We start from the raw sequence: 12,491 nt of genomic DNA, 5'->3' as shown, positions 1-12,491 counted from the left end.
AGGCTCTCAAATCCGGCAAGACGTAGGATCTCAAAAAATTCCAAACCATAGCCTAACTCTTAAACAAAAATATTTATCTCTATGTAAAATTAATATTTTTATGTTTTATCAATTTTTTTAACACATAAATTAAATTATAATATTTATGATATAATTTTTTTTAACTGAAAATTTAATTTTGTTATATGGATTAAAATTTGAATTAAAAAATCTTAATTTATTATTTTTAAATGATTTTTGTTTGGATTTTTTGAGATCCAGTTTTTAGATCCTTTTCGATACCGGGTCCGGGCCCGACGTTCGGCCTCGAAGGTTGATGGTGTGGTCATGTATTAGGCTTAGAGTTTTATTACTTATGCCCGGTCCAGCCCGATCCTTCAATAAAAGAGTTTGGGTTGGCCCGGTCCGATTTGACCATTTTTGACACCTCTTGTTCGTTTAATCACTACATCATATGCTGTTAAACTATTCCTAAATAAATCTTAAGGAAAATTGTGTTCTAGGCCTTCTTCAAGATTTCTTGTTTCTTTATGTAGATAGACTCGCATATTTTGGATTCTCAAAAAATGTTTTTGAAACTTACTTATTGCACATTTAACTATTTTACTATTTAGTTAAATTACTCTTTACTAAATAGTTTATCAAATTGTATAGTTAATATGAATTACGACCATTGAATATGATAAGCATAAGTTTTAGATCATACATTTGGATAATAACTTTAATTTTTAATTTTAACAAGTTTTTTTTTTTTTACAATTATAAATGTCAGCGAAATATTTGGTCATGAGCTTTTTAACCACCCTTTTAAGCTGTGATTTTAAGCATGATACAGATGAATAATTCTGAAACATTAGCGTAAAACTTATTTTTCAAAAGATTATTTCTCATAGTATCGGAAAGGAAGGATTGGTCATAGACTCTTTATATAGCCGTATATGACCATAATTCTGGTGACTGACTTTTTATAAAAAAATTACTATATCTTATGACTGCGAACTCTTCTGAAGGTGCATGTAATAAGTGTGAAAAGGGAGCCTTTTCTTATCCTCTTTGGCGGCCGTGATTTTCTTAGTTCTTAAAGTAATATTTTTAGTTTTATATATAAAATCTCAATTTTTAGATTTAGAATTATTAACCTCAGAAATTTCTGGTTTCGTTTCTATCTATATGTGTATCGATAGTGGTAGTTATTATCGATGGGGACTATGCTTAACTAAAAAAATTGTAGTATGTGTCAAGGTTCGAAATGCCGTTTTCGTTGCCGTTTCGAGCCTCCAAATTTAACGAAAAATCGACAAGTCGATGGAAAACCGAACGGAAAAAATGTGGAAAATGGTATTCGATTTGCCGTTTTCAAATGTCGTTTTTCATGAAAAACCGATAAACCGATGAAAAACCGAATAGAAAAAATGTGGTAAAATATATACACGTAATACATACATATATTTTTCAATTTTTAAACATATATAAAGAAAATAAATTATGTATATAATCTTTTTTAATAGAAAATTGTATATATATAATATTTTATAAATGTGTGCTATTAATGTATATAATTTTTTAAAAAAAAAACGACAGTAAAAAAGATAGGAAAAAAGAACGACACAAAAAAGAAAAAACGACAGCAAAGAAAAACGACATACGACGAAAATCGAAAAAAAACGACAAAAAATGAAAAACGACGACGAAACAAAAAAAACAGCTTTCGTCGGCCGGAGACCTTCCGGCAGCGACTTTTTGTTGTCAATGGTGCCCACAAGAAGAGTTGTAGTCTTTATATTGTACATTTGATCTAACAAAGTCTCATGAAGACTCTTGCTTGTAATTGCTTATTCATTAATAAAAAAGTTGAAACGTTCATTCATTCCTCCTTGTCTGTTTGAAGCTTCATGATAAAACATTAGTCTTTAGTCCATAAACAAACTAAACAACTTACGAAGAGACAAATGTAGATTTGCATGAAAAAACTCTTCGTAGTTTGCTTAAAACAATATATTCGCAATCTAAGGGTCAAAGGACTATTGACCTTAGTACGATTGTTAGGAGAATCTATGATGTCTGGTTATGGGGCATTGAGAGTTGGAGACTCTATAGTTCTTCTAGGTATCTTCCGAAGGTACTGAATTGACCAGTGCACTTCTAGAGACAAGATAAGAACAAACCATTTAACCTCTTATGTCTCGAAGTCACTACGTATGAATTGCATCATGCTTACCTTAATCCTGAAATGAGACATGCCATTTCACAACTTACGTATTCTCATTTGAGAAAGTTAGAGTTCAGACTCACTATGTGATTCCGAACAGGGCCTATTGGTGAAGTACTAAGTTGTGAGAATGTCATGAGTAACTTTGTGAAGTTCTCATAGATATGGAATTCATGTACAAGATTGCTGAAATGCAATGTATATCACATCATGCTTTGTTTCTTGGAATGTGAATAAATGAACTGGCCAGTGTCCAAATTGAGTCTTGACTCTTTTGGATGAAACAATGTGACTTGTTAGCTCCTCGTCAATACATTGTTTCTAACTTATTCACAAGCGACGAAGGAGTTGAGGAAATAACAGCTAGAATGGTAAAATGGTAATTTTGTAAATCCCGACTAGCTGATGATATTCATGAAGGTAAACATAGATCATATTCAGTGGATCCGCTCATTACAATTAGGTTGAATTCTTGAGTAGAAAATAAATTCATTTGAACCGAGAGATTTTCAGTGTCAACTCTTTAGTGGAGTCAGTTGACATTAAGCTAAACTTGGAAAAGGTTTTTGAACTTTTGAGTCCAAGTGTTTAGCTCAAGCTTTGTTCATTTTGATCCATGAGGTCACTGTCACAAATCATATCAAGTAGGAATAGTTAAACTAGCAGCTAAGTCAAAACAAGAACGAGACAAGTTTTGTGAAAATTGTCTAAAAGGTATTTTTGTCTTTTTAGACATAGGACGAAATGAATGTCAATAAATTTTTTGACATTGTCATATGATGACAAATGAAATTTAAATCACACGGCCAACTTAAAGAATTTGGGCCTTGATGATTAATTTCATTTCATAGAATTTTACTTGAAAATTCTTAATGGGCTTTTCTTATGTAGTCATGAACAAATGAAGAAACATCTAGAAGCTCCTTCTAGAAGCTCAAATTTCGTCCAACCCAAGGAAAATAAGGCTGAATTTCGTTCATGCCATAGTGGGAAAGAGAGTTTATTTTGTGCATTAATGTATGAAGATACTTGCCAAAAGAAAAAGAGGAAACAAATTTCCTCTATAAGGAAAGTGCATTTTCGGCCAACTAAGAGAGAACGAATGAGGAAACAAATCCAAGGACTTGCATGACATGTCATGAACGTCCAACATGGGTAGAAAAGAGGAAATAAGATTTGCTCATGCCTCCCCTATAAATAGAGACCTCATTCATCTCATTCTAGTCATTCCACATAAGTTAGAGATTGAGAGCTTCTCTCTCTAGACCTTGTGGCCGATCCTCTCTCTCTCTCTCTCTAGTTATTTTCGGTTTTTGTTTTGGCACCTAGGTCCACATTTGACCTAGTGTTTTAGCTCTTCGACTCTAAGACTTGTTCTTGAGTTGTCGTGTTTAAAAGTGCCCACACACTAATTCCTTTCTTTCTCGACTGATTCTTGTGATAGAAACTTTCGTGGTTGCTTGAGTTAACGAGGAAAGGAAGAGAGACGTGCTGCGAGGGAGACGAACGTTGCAACCTTTTCTAAAAGCTTCTCAACGTTCAAGATTCTAAAAAGGTTAGTAATCTTTTATGCTCATATTAGTTTTTATTTACATGTGCTTGCTCTTTGTCTAGGTTAGTAAAAACTGTTTTACTTGAAAAAGAAAATTTTTTAAAATTCCGCCGCTTACCGAAGCGTTAAACTTTTTCTTAAACCCTAGATCAATTCCAACAGTTTTTCGCCTGGAATCGACGATTTTCGTCGACATTTGAAACCATGGTCTGTGCATGATTTTTGGGTGATTTAACTAATTAGTCAATTTAAACTATTAAATTTGTAAAATAGCTAAAGTTTATTTAAAATTAGTGAAACAGTCAAAATGAAAATGTGCAGTAATCAAGTTTTAAAAAAATTTGAGACTATGATTAATTTTTTTGAAAATAATAAATTGCTTATTATAATCGTAAATTTTTTTTAATCTTGATGCAAATATAAATCTGACAAATGTAAATTTGAATACTTTGCTGAAAGCTTGAAAGTTTAACTATTTTGGTAATAAATTATTTCAAATGGCTATTTTACCTATTTTGTATACAAGAACAAATAGACAAAAATCTTTTCTCTCCGAGATTCCATCAAACTAGAGTTAGAGCCTTTTGAGGGCGATATTAGAAACATTATGATTTTGGGGCTGGTTTAACACTCTTAGAGACCTAAAGCGGGATTTTAAAATACAGTGTTATTAATGAAAAATAATCAGGACAATAAATTTATGAAATTTTTAACTAACTAAGCTATCTTAATCTTAACGTTTGAGATTTAGTCAACATTTAAAAAGTTATGGGAAAATAGCCAAATGTATGAGGTAGCGGTTGGGGTGATGAGTTAAAATTCCAAAAGTGTCCTTAAATCAATTTAATGGTTTTTTTTTCTTCTAAATTCGTCACTTTATCTCTCGTTTGGTTTTGAATTCGTCACTTTCACTCTTCTACTTTTTTTCAAACATTTTTTTTTCATCAAAACTTCAAAAAACCATATCTATCTTATATGAACTCGAAATTGAGTGATTCCAAATCCTACGGATTTGTGGCGCTGAGATCTTAAAAAAAAAGACCCATTGTGTTAGATGAAAAATAATTTTCGATGCCATAGATGTAGAAAAATCACGTTACTGCTTTAGATATGGAAATAACTGAAAATTTTCGGAAATTATCTAGACATTTATTGAATATTCCATCAAACATAATGGATATGTTTTTGAAGATCTCGGCGCCACAAATCTGTAGGATTTGAAATCACTCAATTTCGAGTTCATATGAGATAGATATAGATTTTTAAAGTTTTTATGAAAAAAAGAAAAGAAAGTAGGAGAGAAAAAACGACGAATTCAAAACCAAAAGAGAGAACGTGACGAATTTAAAAACCTAAAGTCATAAAAGTAATTTTATTAGCTATCACTTTTGCCACTTAGGTTGTTTGACTATTTTTCCAAAATGTTTGCAAACGTTTGCTATTTCTAAAATATGAATATTTTTGTTGACTATTAAACTACAGTGCCCTAAATTTAGTATGATGATAATAATAATATGTCATAATTAAAAATTAACAATAATAAAAAAGAGACGGTTAAACAACTAGCCAAAACAACACTCCTACTTTAAAATTGTAGCCCAACTATTAACATATTAAGGAAAATAGCCAATTTATCATGACAACATTCCAATATTTCAATAACACCCTTAGGTTAATATTATTAACTATTATAGTAAATAAAATCATGCATAACAAAAAAAAATTAGTAAATCTTATTTATCGTAACAAAAATTCAACAATAAATCTTATTTACCATAACAAGAAAAAAAAGATAATCTTATTTATCATGCCTTAGCATTTGTCAAGACATCCTTCTTCTTGTGCGCAGACTGTTTCTGGCAAGTTTCCTGTTTTGCAAGATTGCTTCGCATAACACTTTCCTTGGTGATCTTCTCGCGTGTATAGGTAAAGGAACCCTAGATTTACTTCCAGAGGTGTATGACTGCTATAAAAGCCGTGCGCTCCCTCCTCCCCTGTTAGCAGTCTTGACGCTTTAAACAAAAAGGATTAGTGTTTCTAGACGTGCATGATTGGTGGATTGGGAAACTAATTGTTTTTGGTTTAGAGCGGTGTTATTCTTCAAACACTATTTCAGAAGATTGACTGTTTGTGAGATTTGGATTTTGTGTTTACGTGATTGAAGTTTCGCGTGCGTTGAAGACTGAAGTCAACCGAGCATAGGCGAGTGCTCGAAAAGTGGAATTGAGAGGGGTCTCAAATTCAGGTGGAGTTCCTGGTCATGGTAATCACTCGTGGTAATAGTTTCTAGGGTATTGATATTTGTTGTATTCATATAAGTCCTATTTGTACTATTGACTACATTATACTGAAATCCTTTCCACTGGCTGTGAGCCCCCAGACGTAGGTGACGTTGCACCGAACTGGATAACCAACCTCGTACTCTTTCATACTCTTTGTTATCTATTCATTACTTGTGTTGAAGCAAGTTGTCGGACACATTGTCTCAACATTGTGAACGACATCTTGCCTTCCTTACCAAACAGAATTACAATTGGTATCAGAGCGGGCACCCAGATCTTAGGGTGGTTTCCTGGCTATTTCATTCTGTTTATCTGTGATGGATACTTCAAGAGAATGAGGATCCGTAAACGGTCCTCCAGTACTTGATGGGATCAACTATGGTTATTGGAAAGCTCGTATGGGCGCATTTATGAAATCCCTCGACAACAAGACCTAGAAAGCTGTGATCCACGGTTGGGAAGCCCCTGTCACTATTGACGATAAAGGAGCAGAAACTGGCCTCAAACCTGAGAAAGACTGGAGTCTTACAGAAGATGAAGCAGCATTGGGTAATTCTCGTGCTCTCAACGCTATCTTTAATGGGGTTGACAAAAATGTTTTCAGGCTTATAAATACATGCACGAGCGCTGAAGAAGCATGCGAGATCCTCGTTGTGGCCTATGAAGGGACCACCAAAGTGCGTGAGCAGAAGCTTCAATATATTACCACAAAACTTTGAAGCTCTCACTATGTTCGAAGATGAATCTGTTGCCGACTTCAATGTGCATATTTGGGACCTTGCTAATGAGTCCTACTCTCTCGGGAAACCCACGACGGATGAAAATTTGGTCAGGAAAACTCTTAGGGCTCTGAGCCCAAGATTCAAAATGAAGATCACCGCCATTGAGGATGTCCATGACCTGAAGACATTGAAGTTTGATGAACTTATGGGATCCCTAATGACATTCGAGCTATCTCTACCCAAGATCGAGAAGAAGCATAAAGGAATGGCTCTTAAAAGCTCGATCCTTGATAAAAAGAGTAGGTAGACTCTGACTCGAATAATGAAATTGACGAAACCATTGCCATGCTTGCCAAGAATTATAGGAGGGTTATGAAGAGATTCAATCAGATGACCGAGAAGAATGCTCCTCAAGATGTTAAAGACGACTTTCAGCAAAAATTCCTGAAGAGTGGGAACTTTCACAGAAATGGCAAAGGTGGAGATCGCACTCACAATATTGCTGGAAAAGGGAAAGACATTCAATGTCATGAATGTGAAGGGTATGGACACATCCAGAAAGAATGCCCAAACATCCTGAAAAAACAAAAGAGGGGTTACAATGCCACTCTCTATGATGAAGAACATGAAGAGAGTGATTCTGATTTGATAAGCAATTTTGTTGCTTTCACTGCTACTATTACTAATCAGACTACTGAAAATCATACTAATGCTGCTAGTTCCTCAAATATTATTGATATATCTGTTGATGAGGATGAACTGTATGATGATGCTCTTAATGATGCTTATAGTGTCTAGCATACTAAATGGGTTGAAGAGTCTCAGGTTCTGGAGAAGCAAAATGATCTTATCCTAGCTCTCACTGAAGACAAGGCGAGGCTCTTGGAAACCATCATTGAACTAAAGCGGGAAGTGAGCCGGCTGAATGGCGAACTTGATCAGATGTCTAAATCCGTCAGAATTCTAAACTCTAGCACCGACAGTCTTGAAAAAATTCTTACTTCTAGAAAGCTTGCAAAAAATATGAAGGGGCTTGAGTATACTTATGGTGGATCCACATCTCAGACTACTTTTGTTCCCCAGAAGACTACTTCCCAGATGCCTCGCAACATGTCTCAGATATCTATCCATGACAAGTTCCAGAATCAGCGCCAGGAACAATTTAATATACCTACTAGGACTCTTGTCAACAGACCTCGATGGATCTACCATCACTGTAGGCGTAAGAGTCATATCAGGCCTTTCTGTTATCGTATATATGGGAGGAATCTTCATCGGCGTCAATCCTCCCACAGGCAACCACGTCCTCAGTACAACCCCCTACTACGTATGGAGTGGAGAGTGAAAAATATGACCTATCGCGCCAACATTGCGTATACCTCCCTTCATGCCTCCACTGGAAATGACTGGTATTTTGAAAGTGGTTGTTCTCGTCACATGACAAGTGTCAAGGCCTTCTTATCCAACATAAAACCTTACTCTAACTGCCATGTCACTTTTGGTGATAGAGTCAAGGCCAAGATTATTGGTAAAGGTCAGCTTAACTATCCTAGATTATCTTGTTTAACCAAAGCATTGTTCGTTGAAGGTCTCACTGCTAATCTCATTAGTATTAGCTAACTCTGTGACTTAAACTTACTTGTTAACTTCACTCGTGATGAGTGTGTTGTGATAAACAAGGAACCGGATGAGCTTATGAGAGAAACCAGATCTCAAGACAACTACTACATGTGGTCTCCTGTCAAAGATTCTCAGCTCACCAAATGTTTCCTATCTAAAGTTGATGAAGCGAAGCTATGGCACCAAAAACTCGGTCATCTAAACCTCAGAAGCATGCACAAGATTGTCTCTGAAAAGGCTATTGTTGGGCTCCCTGATCTTAAGATTGTTGAAGGAAGAATCTGTGATGATTGTCAAGTAGGAAAGAAGGTCAAGACACCTCACAAGATGGTGCAACATCTTACTACCTCTCGTGTTCTTGAACTACACATGGATCTGATGGGGCCGATGCAGATTGAGAGCCTTGGTGGAAAGAGATATGTGTTTGTGTGCGTCGATGATTTCTCCAGGTACACTTAGGTTGATTTTATTCGCGGAAAATTTGACACTTTTGGTATTTTTGAAGGCTTATGCAAGCAAGTTAAAAGGAAATAGGGAGAAAGTATTGGCAAAGTGATCAGAATCCGGAGTGATCATGGGAGAGAATTTGAAAATATAAATTTTGCTAACTTTTGTACTGCAGAAGGAATTTCTCATGAATTTTCTGCCCGCATTACCCCACAACAAAATGGGATTGTTGAATGGATAAATCGCACTCTTCAGGAAATGGCTAGAGTTATGATGTTGTCAAAGACATCCCTCTACACTTTTGGGCTGAAGCATTAACACTGCCTGTCATATTCACAACATAGTGACCATTCGTCCTCGCACTACTGTCACTCATTATGAGATATGGAGGGGGAGAAGGCAAAATATTAAGTACTTCCATGTCTTTGGTTCGGTGTGTTATATCCTGGCTGATTGAGATCCTCGTAAAAAATTTGATCCTAAGAGTAATGAAGGTATCTTTCTCAGTTACTCTAGAAACAATCAGGCTTTTTGTGTCTTTAATAAACATACAAAATCCATGATGGAATCTATAAATGTGGTTGTTAATGACTCCTCTAATGTTTCTAAAAGTATTGATGATGAGGATGAATGACTTATGTTGGTGACAAGTCAAATGACATTGTGCCTGAAGAAGAACCTTCCTCCTAGGAAACAGAATCTCCACCAGAAAGACGGGCTCCGTCTAGGAGAGTTCAGAAAAATCATCCTATCGAGGAGGTCATTGGTGATGTTGAAGATGGGATACGTAATCGCACAAAAAATCCTGTCAACTATAGGGAAATGATTGGTAACCTCTGCTTTGTCTCTAAAATTGAACCTGAGAATGTTACGGAGGTAGTTGATGATGAATACTGGATCAGTGCTATGCAAGAGGAACTTGTTCAATTTGAAAGAAATAAAGTCTGGGAATTAGTTCCTAAACCGAAAAATGTAAATATCATTGGAACTAAGTGAATTTTTTAAGAATAAAACTGATGAACATGGTAATATAACTCGAAACAAAGCTAGACTTGTAGCACATGGTTATACACAAGTGGAATGTGTTGATTTTGGTGAAACTTTTGCTCCTGTTGCTCGCCTCGAAGCCATCAAATTATTGCTTCGCATCTCTTGTCATCTCCACTTCAAACTTTTTCAAATGGATGTCAAAAGTGTCTTCCTAAATGGGTACCTGAATGAGGAAGTGTATGTTACCCAACCTAGAGGGTTTGTGTATCCCAGCTCGCCTCAACATGTTTACAAGCTTCGAAAGGCTCTCTATGGGCTTAAGCAGGCACCTCGCACCTGGTACGAAAGACGAACTCAGTTTCTTGTACAGAATGGATACATTAGAGGCAGAGTCGATAAAACCCTGTTTATAAAGAAGGAGGAAGAGAATCTCATGATTGCACAGATCTATGTTGATGACATTGTCTTTGAATGAATGTCAAACAAGATGGTGGACCTTTTTGTGCGACAAATGCAATATGAGTTCGAAATTAGCATGGTCGGTGAGCTCAACTTCTTTTTGGGTTTTCAGATCAGGGGTCCAGACATAGCTTATTTTGTTGGGGTTTGTGCTCGCTATCAAGTCAATCCCAAAGCTAGTCATCTGTCTCAAGCTAAGCGTATTGTGACATATAGATCTGGAACTGCTGACTTTGGTCTTCTACATACTTTTGATACGTCTTCTACCCTTGTGGGATATTGTGATGCTGATTGGGCATGAAGCACTGACGATAGAAGAAGCACATCTGGTGCATGCTTCTACCTTGAAAACAATCTTATTTCTTGGATCAGCAAGTAGAACTGCATTTCCTTGTCCAGTGCTGAATCAGAATATATTGCAGTAGGAAGCAGTTGCACTCAATTGCTATGGATGAAACAAATGCTGGCTGAGTATTGTGTCAGACAAGATGTCATGACATTGTTTTGCGACAACATCAGTGCCATCGATATTTTTAAAAATCCCATCCAACATAGCAAGACTAAGCACATTGAAATCAGACATCACTTTATTCGAGATCTAGTGGAGGATAAGAAGATCAAACTAGAGTATATTCACACTAAAAAACAACTAGCTGACATCTTTACCAAGGCTTTGGATGCAAGCCAATTTGAGAGTCTCCGATCTTCCATGGGTCTATGCATTATTGACCAATAGCAATTACAGGGCCGTGGGCAGTTGCATAATTGTGAGTATATTGTGGTGATATTTTTCGGACCCTTGTTTTTTTATTCACAAAAGCTTTCTCTCATGGGCCCATGTTTTTGGTTGGCCTATTCAACATGTTTACAGGAATACAATGCCATTAGTTTCTCGCTTGGGCTAGGAATGGACCAAGGCCTATTTGGTTATTTGTCGTCGTTTTGATCTTCATCAGCTCCTCAAGCATGCAATTGTGATGGTTTGTTTATCGAGAAAGCCTGGGATGTTACTACTTTTTCAAAATTCGTTGAAGCTACGTTTCTTGATTTCTCGCCCTTCTCTCATAAAATTTCCTTGAATCGTGTAACCACCTCTCGTGATGGTTATTTTTGTGGTAGTTATCTTGGTACTTTCATCACAATGGTGGGAACAAGGAGCGAAATTAGCACCACAATCTCTGCAAAGAAAGAAAAGACGAAGATGAAGACGAATGATGTGAAGAAGAAAGGGCTTGTGCCGGTGAGCAACAAGCATCGTGTCCGAGTTCATGAAATGCAACCTAGTAATCGTGCCGATGGTAAATCCGGAGGTGTTATTGCCGGGTCGCCAGTTCCGCCTGAAAACCATTCCCTCGCCGCAGCCAGAAAAGCTATGCTCGAGAAATCTGCTCTCACCATCGCCGACATCACTGGAGATGTTAGCTCGAGCAGTTCCTTAAAAGATAGGATCGATGATCCTATTGCAGTCGCTGAAGAAGTTCTCGCGGATGTCTCTCCCCTCGAAAGTCCGCATGTCTTGATTAAAGGTAATCATGTTCCTCTTACACGCCATGATCTTGTAGATGAGAACCTAAAAGATAGTGAGAACCTGGAATCACTTCTTGTGGATCATGAACCCTCACATGCGGATGTGATCGGTGAAATTTTAGGATTGGGTCAACATGTCAAAAGTGTTGTTCCAACATCTTCTGCCCCTGTCTCTAAAGGGGATGTTGAGAAAAAGAAAGTGTTAGGAATATTGCCCACTAGAAGATGATGATTACTAAATAAGATAAGAAGTTACTTTATTAGCATCATGTGATTAGTGGGTTGAGGTATGATAACATTCAAAATTAATAACAACTACCATCCATAGTCTCCGTATCAAACTAAATCGCATGCTGGGCATCTGAGATCGGGCGGTGAACTAAAACTTGGTCGATGACTGATATGCGCCTGGAAAGCCTTATCTAAAGTCATATATGTGGAACACGAGTGAGGGTTGATCACTCAGTGGGAGCATTATACACTTGCAGAAGGTGTACGACCCGGACAGGCTTTGATTTGGATAGATGCGTCGTTTAAGGACCGTTACGACACACTAGCCATGGTCACAAATAATGGTCACAATGACGCTTGATCTTAGCCCTGAAGTGATCATGGACTTCTAGGTCGTGTTATCAGGTTCTTTGATTCATCACGTTAAAGGCCAATGACGCTTGAATAAATGG

The sequence above is a fragment of the Urtica dioica genome, chromosome 4 (genome assembly GCF_054948205.1).
Source record: "Urtica dioica subsp. dioica isolate 48M chromosome 4, U.dioica_male_clone48M_v1_H2, whole genome shotgun sequence".
NCBI classification, from domain to species: Eukaryota; Viridiplantae; Streptophyta; class Magnoliopsida; order Rosales; family Urticaceae; genus Urtica; species Urtica dioica.
Note: the sequence above shows the minus strand (reverse complement) of the source record.